Below are 13,281 nucleotides of genomic sequence, written 5' to 3' on the forward strand. Positions count from 1 at the left end.
ACAAATATCCAGAGAAGGGCAACGTACACACAGCACGCATGGCTTATCCCTAGAAAACACTTCATTTAAACCCTGGGGAATCCTGGATGGCACCATAGAGGGACACACGGATTTCATCTTCACGTTTCATTACTTTGGTCATTTAAATTGAATGCCCAAACAATTGACATCTCAATATTTAAATCCCCCGGAACTGAATGACATGGACTCCTTCCTTGCCACATTTTGACTTCTTCTAAAGCCTTTCATTATTTATCTATATTGATTGGATGACCTTTGCCATCCACTTGCTAGCCTTGAAAAGATTTAAGTCTTCCATAAGCATAATCTGGCTGCATTCTCCCCAAATTTAATTAGCATTATTGGTTTCCTGTCATACATGTGTGCATTGTGTTTCCTGCCCATTCACACCTGCTCAAACTCATTGGAATTTCGCTGTATAATGTAACGAAACATGTACTAATTTTATGAGACAAGAAAATTCAATACGTTTATTTCAACTTTGCTTTTATAACATTGAGAACTTGGGGCATATTAATTAGTAGGTCCCAAACATTGCAGAGAAAAATTTGTGAAAATGATAAGAGAATGTAAAGTTCATTAAATGTAAGTGATTTTCAACTCTTCTTTCTGACTTTGAAATAGCAAACACACACACAAAGAGAGAGAGAGAGAGAGAGAGAGAGAGAGAGAGAGAGAGAGAGAGAGGCAAAAAGATAGACAAAACCACCACCCTTACGTAATTTTAAATAGTCTCCATAATTTTCCAGTTCACTGCATGGTGTTACAGCACTAAAATTATCTCTGAACTTTGTCAAAAAAGTGCAGATTTTATTAGAATAAAGAAATAGTTATGGTACATTTATTATAACCTAAATTAAGTAAGATTTGGATGCTAAAAGACTCACACACCTCAGAAGTTGGAAATCCATGGAGCAGTGAGTGTGAGATTTATTGACTTGTTTGGAAGATGTGCTGATGAGGGCATTTCTAATTTTCCAAAAGTTACTAAGTCACTGACCTCCTGCTGTGCTCAAATCTGGTGACACAGCCACACTGACTATGAGACTTGCCTTTGCAGAGTACATTTGTTTCTCTGGTATCCAAGCTAGGCTTTCTCCTTCAGAGTGGTGTGTAGGTTTTAGGAAGGAGGAAAATAGCATATCTTTTAAGTTAGATGATTTGATATGTAATGCAACAATTATAGCCAATTATTTTATATTAATGTAGTGATTGTATCCAATACTGATTAGATCAATATATATGAATTGTAAAGTTTATATATATATGTGTAGATATACATATATATTCTGTTCTTTTGCACATAACACTGTTAAATGTGGCTGTTAAAGACATGCTGCACCCCATGAGCTTATGATGGAGTCACCATTAATCATAGACCCAGCAAGTAAAAGCATTCTATCAAAAACACAGCAGCCAGACACTTAAAATATAAAATAGAGTGAGCATTTTGCTGACTTCTAACTTAGCATAACATTTGCTGTCAAACACTAGATAAATTTCTGTTTCTAGATATAAAAGTTCAGCTCCAAGGAGTTTAGCTTATCAAGAGCTGGTCCTCCTTTATTCTTTTAGTATGGTGTGCTAAATGGTTAATACTACAAGAACGGGACAGATTTCCTTTATCATTACCTATTAAGTTATTTTGTAGATGAATATTTAGAGGACGTGGGATAGAACCATGTTGAAGGATTTTAGAGGAATATTATATTGATAGGCCTTACTGACTTAGAGTAACCCACTGAAATTGACAGCACATGTCAAGACCCTGCAGCCAGCATGGAGCCTCAGGAACAGAGTGCCCAGGGATGAGGTGGGGGCATAACAAGTGGAATGGTGGTAAACTACATAGGAAGATTTTCATCTGCCTAACTATGTCACTGTGTGACATTGCCATGTTGTACATGGGAACAAGTACTACATGATCAATTTCTGGGCTAATAAACCTATGACAAGCCAATGGTAGGAAGCACAAGGGACTCATTTCCCTCTCAAGTGTCCCATTTTGTCCAATGTATCTTATATTCACAGTGTGTCCCCAGTGGACTCTCCCATTGTCTTTATTCCTAGTGCAGAATTATTCAGATCTACTTTCACTCGCTCTTACTTATGAGTCACATCGAAGAAGAGAGCAGGGAGAGCAATGACAGATCGTGGAGATGCTGTTGTGACTACGCTCCAGTTGCCCATCAGCAATGTTTCAGTGACCGCGCAGTGGAGGACCCAGAGAGCTGACTCAGGAGATGTGCACACTCTCACAGTGTACCCACGTTTCCTTCCCAGAACCGTGTGGCAGTTAACAAGTGTCTGTAATCCCATGTAGAGGTATTCTGGTGTCCTCTCTGGTCTCCATGGTTACCAGACACCTACACAGTGCACATCCATGCAGGCCAAACACACATACATATAAAATAAAAATAAATAAATATTGAAGAGAAGAAAGAAAGGAAATGTCAAATTTTGCTGAAACTCAATAAATTTCAGTAACTTTGCCATGGCCACCTGACATAACCTGGCCTTCCTCCAAAGCATAAGTGGTATCCTATTAGAAGACTACGTCCTATACATTTATAATTCATCAATCTGGATGAACCGCACCAGGCCCTCATCAGGGCTCGGAACGTCCCAGCATTTCACTCATTGAGCTGTTTCAATTGACCCTTGTGAAGTCGAGGTTAATTGCTGTAATGACAGGGTAAACATCTCAGATGCTCAAGAGGAACATCTATTCATGCTTGCTTGCCATGGTCTGCATGTGAAAGTGCGCTCCCCCAATACTGTGCCCTGCTCAGTAAGCAAGAATAATGCTAAGAAGTGGCTTGATGTATGTTTGGGAGCTTGGGGGAGAGTAAGAGTAAACCAGTAATTCATTATCTTCATTAGTCCCACCAAAAATTTTAAAAGTAGAAAGTCTAAGTAAAATTAAGGGGGTTGGGGGGAAAAACTGGACTCTGGTGGAATCTCGCCTCAGTTTTCCCGCCTGGAAACAAAATATAGTAACTGCTCTGAAGTCTTATCTTCTGGGAGCTTGATTTCTAAACATACGTAGGCATTTAATGCTATTGTATTACAAGTGATGTGGTTTATTCCCAAGGTTAGTTGGTGTCTGTTATCTGGTTTCCCTAATTGTCTTTGCTGTGAAGATCTGTGATAAGTGTGAAGACGATAGTGAGCCCATAATGAGGGGGAAAGGTGCCTCTCTTACAGAAGAAAATCAGCCAGAAAACAATTTCTTTTAACTTCCACAGAAAGTATCCTTTTTGAGAGATACGAAGAACATGAGAAAATCATTCCTCTTAAAATAAACCTTGAGTCAGATAAAGGGTTTACCTCCACTGAGGTAAACCTTCAATTTAGGATTTGGACACTCGTCTTGTGTTGCCTTGTGTTTCTGGTGTGTGGTAACTTTCCCTAACTGAATCTCAGGGTGGATCTGAGACTCACAGCAAGAAAAATCAGTGCAGAGCTAATAATGCAAACAAGTCTTCAAAGATCATGTTCAATCCACAGCAGAATTCGTCTTTTAAGTACAATCACAGTGACTAAGAATAGTACTTGAGACAATGAGACTAAGTGACTCCAGACTGACCTTCTCATACACACTTACACAGCAAGCAAATTTGGACCTTGTAGATATGGATCCCCGACCCCATAAAACCTGGAGCCCCAAAGACAAAGAGTCAGCCTGAGTACTTCCTCTGAATATCCCAGGTCTTTGAGATATGTTTTTGACCTCAGTTACATCTCAGTATGTTCACACAGCTTGAGAAATGATGGAACAAGTATCAGTGTCCTATTAGGTGAATAGATATTGTCTTTTCCCTGTAATATGAAATACTTACAAATAAGCAATATAGATCAAAGTCCTAATTAGACAGGTCTATCATTCCATTTTGTTAAGAATCCTGATGAAAAAGTCACTAGTCATTTCCTAAAGCGATTGGTCAGTTACCAGAATTTTCATTAATTGTAGCAGAGTGCCAATCAAATATTATATCTTACATAAGAAACAGTACGTTTTCATGCCTTGAGGTACATGTAGTGTCTACCTGAGGAATTGCAAGGATCACAGCATGCCTTTATATAATAAATGTTACTTCAATATTCATTTTCATAGATTTGTTATTAATAATTTACGTATGAATTAATAATGTATTTATTACACATGCTAGAAGTAGGAAAATTTATTTATAAATACTTAATAAATGTTTGATAATGCTTTTGCCAGGCATGTTATAAATGATAAATAGTTGACTATAGACACCTTGTTAAAAATTAATGTGCAGCCGTTATGGTTATTCTACAATAGTTTGAAAAAAGTTATTAAAAGAGTGAATTAACATCATGTATACATTTTATAAACCAATTATGGAAAAATATGTAAGCTTTGGGGCAGTTTGCAGAACTAGCCGGGTGATTATATCTAATGATATTTAGTCAGTGCTTATAATTTACTACACCCAGTACCAGACACACTTTGGTAGAGTTTCCCTTGGTTTTAAATTCCCATTAAGTGGTTGCCAAAGGCTAACTGGTCATATCCCAAGAAATCATGACCATAAGGAAGTTATTTGTAAATATTCTTTAACATAAACTGCAAGTTCCACTTCTGATCTAGAAGGGTGTAGAAGCGGAGCCCACTGAACTTTGATGAAAAACATCAAGTTATAAGAGGGATTCTCACAGGTCTGTCTTTAGAGAGACTGAGTCCAGATAGCCATCGCGGCTAGATTTGGCCCTGCCTCTTCTCACATTTAAGAAAAGGCAGTGCTCACTTTGGTACCCTCGATCAGACAGCTGTCTATCTAACCCCCAAATAATGCTCACTACTTATATAGAATGGGCATGAGACTACATTCAAGATGCTTTGAAAGAACATAAACATTTTCATTAAAGGTGTCCATACCCAATTCATTGCCCTGATAGTTAGATTCACACTTAACTTTTCTCAGTGTCTGCTACGTTCAGAATGATATTCATACTACTTTGTTTTTTAATATCCGAAGGGGGTAGTATTCAAGATGGAGATTTGGGCTGGCTCAGTTTAGGCATCAAAGATGCAACAGATACCGAATATGTGAGAAGGATCACGGCGCAGGTGTATTTAGGGGGAGATGGGGTTAATACTTTACTTCTACTGGCTCAAAGAGAAGCAGTGAGATTGCCTTCCTGAAATCCCGATCTACAGTGGAGATATCTGAAGGAGAATACAAAATGGCACTTGTGTATCCACTGGGCTACCCTGAGGATGATCAGCCGTAGATATTGGCCTAACAGAGCAGAGTGAGGGAAACATTGTAGCTCAGTTTCATGACAGAAGTATATGAATTCTGGAAAATCGTGAGAAACCATCCAAAGGAAAGTTGGGTTTTTCCAAAAGGACTTTCCTAAAAGTATGGTTTACCAAAGGACATGAGACTCGGAAAGCGAAGGACAGCCTAGAAAGTGTAGGGCAGGCAGTGGCTTACCCTCATATCTGAAGGCATTCACTTATACCATACAGTTGACCTTTCTCTGCTGGATGGAACAGTGAAGACTTTCCAGTATGTAGGGACATGCTGAGAGCAAGTGAAAAGGTAGTAAAAAAGAAAATAAAGAAAGAAAGTAATAAAGAAAAAAAGGATGAAAGAAAAAACAAACAAGTCTGGTGCATTTAATAAGCTAGTGGAAACCATTTAGGCCTTGGTAACTGTCTAGCAATAGACCTAGAACTGGGTCAATATGTAGGGAGGAGGTATACCTGCCTCTCTCGGCATGCCTCAGGCTCTGGGTTTGTTTCCAAGTACTGCATGTGTTGTGTTTTGTATGTGTTTGTGTGTTCCTGAGTGTTTCTGTGTATAAATACATAAGTACTATGTGCAGCAATATTTAAACATGTAACTTAATTGGATGAATGAAAGGATTATAGCTAAATAAGGAGGAGTAAAACTATCATAAATAAGGAGAAAGTGATCACAAATGCTGATGGCTAAGACATAGATTGAGCATGGTAAAGTAGAAGAGCCCAAAGCAAAATTATATGTGGCATATATTATTCTAAGATATAAAATAATGTATTTTTATTTTTGGAAATGTAAGGTACACTTGCCATATCGGTACAAAAGCTAAAGGATAAGAAGCTAACAAATTTAAGAAAACTTAATTGCAAACTAAAACCCTGTACCAGATCAACAGTGACCTTATAGCTTCTGCTTACACATGGCGTTTATTATCTAAACTGTTTATTTGGTGTATAGCAAATGTTCCCTTTCTTCATTAATATTATTTAAATGTGTGTCCTTAAATACCAGCCTTTGTGAGAGTAGAAACTGCCAGCTACTCTCTACCTGATCCTGAGGCCCTGGGCAATGGGCTGAGACCTAGCAAGCACTCGGTAATGATTAGTGGGTTTCCGTGTTACTAACAACATCAGGTGAAGACAGCTGCTTTTGCTTCTTTTCTTAGCTATAACGGAGGCAGCTGTGGTAATGTATTCAGGCAGGTCAGGCCAGGACTCTGGCAGACCATGAAAATGGAAATGAAGGGACTGACTTGAGAAATATGGAGAAAAGCATCAGTAGAATTTAGTGACAGACTCGATAGAATATGACAGAAACTCAGGTGCCATTTTGGAAAATGCCAAAAGCATCGTAGAGGGCAAAATCACCTAAGCAGGTGCCCTTATGCAATCAGGCAGCGCCATGAAAGATCGACTTATCACAGAAGGCTTCTCCTCCGTCTCCTTCCTGGCTTGCAAATACTGTCAAGCTACATTAGCACCGAAAGGGAGTTAGATTGCAATGACCTTTACTAATCCACCACATTTATGTTTGTACTTTCCTCACGATAAAGGTAACATTACATTTATTAATGTCAGCATTTTCTTTAGGAAACAGTGGTGAACTCATTAAGAACACTGCCAGGTGTTGCCAACCCCAGGTGTGAACCTGGTGGTTAGTGAGATGTAAATAACTCTTTATGGAAAATTTGCATTCGAACGAATTAGCAAGCCTCACACAAAGTCTAGCTAGTTTCCTGTGATTAGCTTCATTATGCCACGGGCTGCTTTTGTGCAGCTCAAATTAAGGAGGAAAAAAGCCATAGCATATGTCCCTCCTTTTAGGTTATAAATCAGATTATTTCCCACCTCACTACCTACCACCAACCTTCCTATACAATGGTTCAAAGGTTCACACAGAAGTGCACTTCAGCTGTCTGAGTATTATTCGCTCCTTTTCTCTGTGCTGCCCTGTTAGAGGTGATGTGTGATACCCAACTACTAGGGTGCTTGTCATAGCTTCCGTACCACTTGCTATTATAGAGAATGGTATTTGCTGCTTGGGTAGAGAGGAACAATGCTTTCAGGGCTCCTTCCTCAGCTGCTGAGTGACTAGCAGCTGTTTTGAGCATCTTTTCCCATTCAGATGCTCTTTTCCCTTTCTCTTCTAATCTCTGAAACAAATGTCAAGATGATTAGGATATGAAGAAAAAATACACTGAGCATTTTGCGATCTTAAAGTCCAAATGAGCAATTGTGCTGGGCTACTGTGACTCTTTCTCGTTAGCACTTTACACAGGCTTTAAATGGGATTGGACACTTGCATTTCTGAATTCCCACGGATGTCAGGATAAAGGTAACAATGAAGGAAATGTCTTCACGTGCCGTGAGGACAGTACTGAATATGCACAGTCGAAAAAGCGTCTTTGATTAGCGCAGTTTTCCCTTGACAACTTTCACAATGATCGTTGTTAAATTTTTTTGCTTTAGCCAAATCATTTGCCTTTCGTAGACCAAATATTTTCATTCGTGTTATGTAGCTTGAATCGTATAGGAATTGGGTGGTTTCAATGAATTAGAATGGAAGTTGGTCATCCAGCTATAAGATCTTGAACAATTAACTGCATCTCGCCGGGGAAATAAAGACGTAATTCCAAACTTGTAATGCTGTGAAGGGTAATGAATAAGACATGATGTACTTAGCTACCAATTTATATTGAGAGGAATATTCATTCATCAACACTGGCATGCTGCTGCTTCCATAACATAGCAATCAATGTAATGCCGTGCATCTGTTGAGTGTCCAGACAATGACCATTGATTTAGAATAGATTATGTTGCTGCTGTTCACTTGTTTACATCCATTGTCTCGAAGGTCTTTCCCGTCCACTATTCTCACCTTAACACCGAAATGTTCATTTTCAGGAAAGAGGTTGACTCTGGAACGCACACAGGCTCTGCCATAGTGAGTTGTCACAGAGAGCATGACGTAGCCTGAGTTATCTGAGCAGTGCTTTTCAATTGAGCGATCACTCAGATCAGATTAATCTGTAGACATTGCAGGGGTAGGGGAATTCTCTTGATTGTTCACTAATATGGGAGGCCCTAGCCCACTATGGGCAGTACCTTTCCCTAGGCTGGTGATCTGGGTGTAAGCAAGCTACTTAAGCACTGGTCCCAGCTAGCAACCCAGCGCCCCCCCCCTTTTTTTAAATTTTCATGAGGTTTTATTTTTTATTCTTTTCTTTTATTGGATATTTTCTTTATTTACATTTCAAATGTTTATCCTCTTTCCCTGTTTCCCTCCAGAGACCCCCTATCCCATTCCCCCATCCCTGCTTCTATGAGGGTGCTCCCCCATCAACCCACACATTCCCTCCCGCCTCCCCACCCTGGCATTCAGATGAAGGGGTTTGCAACCCCATGGAAAGAACAACGTTATCAGCCAAACAGATCCTCCCAGAGCTCCCAGGGACTAAACCACCAACCAAAGAGTACACATAGAGTGACCCATGGCTCCAGCCACATATGTAGGAGATGATGGCCTTGTTGGGCATCAGTGGGAGTAGAGGTCCATGGTCGTGTGAAGGCTCGATGCCCCAAAACTCCCTTTTTTCCTGCTGGGCTTCCTCAGCTGTGCCTGACTTCTCTAGTTAGAGCAATGTTGCATGAACGAAGAAGAAAGAACTGCCTTTGGGCTCCTGTTTAAGTTCCTGCCTTGACCTCCCTCAGTGATGTCTCTGAACTCTAGGTACAAGCTACACAAATGCTTTCCTGCCCTAAGTTGTGTCGATTAGTATTTTATAACAGCAACAACAACAATAACAACAAAAGCATAGTAGACCCAGGTCCTTTTTGCTGCAATTTGAACACTTAATTCTTGTGAAGACATACAATAAAGGAGAAATAGGTGAAATCCAAACATGTGTTCTAAACTCCATTCAATAGATTCAACAAAGCATTTTCAGGGTGCTGATGATTTTCATCTTGAATACGTCCCAGTGATCTCTGTGCCAAAATGTCCCTGGAACAGCACTTTTGGAGAGGGACACTTAAGAGAGGGAGCATGGCAAATGGTCATGAGGTTTCTACTACTCCTACAAAAGGAAATAGGACCTCAGCTCTTTTTCGTTGCCACAGTGTAAGCCCACATGTCCAAAACAAAAGGATCAGCCAGTCATAAACTGATGTCTCTAAGACAGTAAGCCAAAGTAAACATTTCTTCTTCACAAGCACTGTCAGTGATATTAGTAAAGGGTGACAGCATACACATCAGCAAAAATATGCCTAGAACGTATCCTGATCTCAGGCTTGTCACTAAAGGGAAGGTTATCTATAGAATGAAGTGGAAAGAATTTCCCTGTCCCTGGGAACAAATTGCCTGATGTCTGAGTGAGGCATAGTATGTGTCGTAGTCAATTTTATGATGCTATGACAGAACAACTGAGTCTGACTAAATTATATATAAAAGAGACTTATTTTACACATAGATATGAAGGACTGAAATGTAAGAGGGGAGAGCCACGTCGTTCTGGCACCTGAAAAGGGTACCGTGTTGATCTGAACACAGTAGAGAAGAGAAATGCTGAACCGGTTACCGCAAAAGTGGCAAGGTGCCCGAAAGGTCACTTTGTATGAATACACACACTCACTAGAGCCTATCCTTTCTCACCAAAACCAATCCGGGTGCAGGATCGCGAACTCTTAGTGTCATGATCGCCCACGACCTAACTACCTCTTAAAGGTGCCACACCACAGCACAGTTACATTGGCAGTCAAAAGTCCGTGTGAATTGAGGCAGGGGAAGACTCCGTCCAAATGAAGGAATTAGGCTTCAAAGTTATCTAACCGTTATGACTAATTGTGAATCTGAAGACAGTTCCTGTTTTACAGAGACACAGTATCCTCATTTAAAGATAATAATAATAATAATAATAATAATAGGAGTCTATTTTGCATTTTTATATTTTGATATTTCAAATATCATAAAGCAAACATCATATATCAAAGTATACAAAATTATATATCAAATATCATTATTAAATATGTGAGGAAAGAGGCATTCACCAGATTGACCCACATGGAAGCAGGGGCTATCTCTGTATCACTTTCTATCTGGTGCATTTACTAGACTTTCAAGTAAAGCACACTGAATAAAATAATCACATGAAAAATTACAACCATCTTCAAAACAATATTGGCTAAAGCAAACTAGGGGATCTCACAGGTGGACAGTTGTTAATATCTTTCCTGTTCTCTCTATAATAAATTAAGAGGTGTTTAAAAATTTATTGAATTACTGTAAGGTGGTCCCATATTTTGTTAAAACTTTTGATTTATGAACCAATGCGGGGTTTCCCATACAGCATTATTAGTTACCTAATCAATGTAACAGCCTTGAATGGAGATGGCATGGCTCTCCTCATTGTATAGCACAATATAAATGAAATAAAAACAGGTAGACACTTTACATTTAGGGACACAGCTGTTTAAACTCAGTGACGTTCTGCCTTTTGGACTTTACATTCTTGATCTCTTCATGTACTAGGTACAAATAACAAGGTAATATAAGGACTAAAATTAATATGCTATTTTAAAAACATGTGCACAATAGTTGACCCACTGAGAGAAACCAAGAATCAGAATGTGTATTTATGAATAAGCTTTGTTTATATGCAAAATCAGTATTCCTTAATATCTGCTTTATGGTTCCACTAGCTACCTTCTGCCTTCTTCCTCCATATTGATCTATAATTTATCCCTATCTGTTAGTGTTCTAAGCTAAATTGCATATGTTCTCTTTCTTGCCGTATTCTTTATGCTAGCAGTTTCTTTGGAAGCCTGTGTTGCATTCCTGCATTTATACCACAATTTCCAAGGTAGAACTTAAACATTCCTTCTGCAATGGTGTTCTACAAAATTTGGAGGACTTACTGTCTACACACCCTGTAGCTTAAAAGTCACACTTGTCTCTGATAGACTCCTACTACTGAGAAGTTAATTAATGTTACTTTCTTTTCTTTTTCTTTCTTTTTACAATTTTTATTATATATATTTCTTTACTTATATTTCAAATGTTATTCCCTATTCCGATTTCCTGTCCATAACCTCCCATCCCCTCTCCTCCCCCTCCCCCATACGGGTATTGCCCTCATACATCCCTTTACTGCCCCCCCATATTCCCCTGCTCTAGGGGTCTAACCTTGGCAGGACCAAGGGCCTCCCCTTCCACTGGTGTCCAATAGGCTATTCTCTGCTACATATGCAGTTGTAGCCCTGGGTCAGTCCATGTATAGTCTTTCAGTATTGGTTTAGTCCCTGGAAGCTCTGGTTGGTTGGCACTGTTGTTCTTATGGGGTTGCAAGCTCCTTCAACTCTTTCAATCCTTCCTCTAATTCCTGGGGGATCCCTGGGGGATCCTGTTCTCAGTTCGGTGGTTTGCTGCTAGCATTGACCTCTGTATTGGACATGCTCTGGATGTGTCACTCAGGAGAGATCTATATCCGGTCCCTTTCGGCATGCGTTTTTTAGCTTCATCAATCTTATCTAGTTTTGGTGGCTTTATATATATGGGCCACATGTAGGCCAGGCTTTAAATGGTCATTCCTTCAGTCGCTGCTCTAAACTTTGCTTCTATATCCCCTCCTATGGACATTTTCCCCCTTTTAAGAAGGAGTGGGAGCATCTGCATTTTGGTCATCCTTCTCCTTGAGCTTCCTGTGGTCTGTGGATTGCATCTTGTGTAATTCAAGCTTTTTGGCTAATATCGACTTCTCAGTGACTGCATACCAAGTGTGTTTTTCTGTGATTGAGTTACCTCCCTCAGCTACTTTCATCACACTGGGTGAATGTTGTCTCTCCTCAAAGGTAGCTTTTGAGATTTCTAATAATAACAAAGACCAATGATACATTGTAGTTCATTCATCCTTCCTTAATTTCTTGTCAACTTTCTAGATCATAAACATGGTAGCCACAGGACTGTTTCTAATTAGATATATTTTAATAAAATGTTGGTACCAATAAAACAATATGTAATGACCACATGCTGATTACATGTCAATATGTAATGACACTGAGAGGATGCTACGTTGCTTTATATCAAAAATCGTATTCAATCATAGCCACACCATTGCTAAACTTGCTAAGGATACAAAATAACTTACCCTGTACTATGCATCTAGTAAAATGCAACCCAAGACTGAAACACAATACATCCTAGAATGTAAGTTCTTTTTAAACTTACTATGTTCTTTGGAAGTAAATCATAAGCTGACTATTATTCTTAGTGTAGATTGGAGTGTGGGCTATTTCACTCAAAGAAGTAAATGCTTTCAGGAGAGGAAGTCCTGAATAAGGAAGGTTGCAAACAGCAGGAAGAGACATGCACTAAGGGGAAGATATACAGGTAGGAAGGAAGAAGCGACACAAAGCATTGGACATGTTAGGATAGAAACGGGGCTTTGTTTTGTATAACGTACAGAAAGGAGAACACTGATGTATTATAAAAAGCTTTGGCTATTAATTTTTACCTTTTTATTTGCATTATGTGAAGAAATAGAATAAAGGTATTAAGTACTTGCAACAAATATCCAAGTATCTATACTGATGCCTTAAGCATAGCCATGTATGTCTATAAAACGTCTCATAAATAGTCATGGCCAGCAGCAATGCGATCAGATGAGGAGATTAGTAATATATCAGACCTTTCTTTTTTCAAATCCTGGGTGGAAATGTAATTAAAGTATTCCTCAGAAGCTTTTCTTCCCTGTTTTTCTCAGATCAAAGGCAACACTGCACAGTAGGCATATTGTCCTTGGTAATTTTAGAACCAGGAGACAGAGATAGAAAATCAATTTGCACATCATGACATCTTATCTATGAGCAATAAAGGTTAATCCATAAGCCTAGGAAGCAAGGATTGACTGTCAAGGTTTCTTTTGATATATAGTTCTGGAGAAACAAGGAACTTTTTTCTTCAAAGCAGAGTTGCCTTAAGTTCCAGG

Source organism: Rattus rattus, chromosome 13 (genome assembly GCF_011064425.1).
Source record: "Rattus rattus isolate New Zealand chromosome 13, Rrattus_CSIRO_v1, whole genome shotgun sequence".
Lineage (NCBI taxonomy): Eukaryota > Metazoa > Chordata > Mammalia > Rodentia > Muridae > Rattus > Rattus rattus.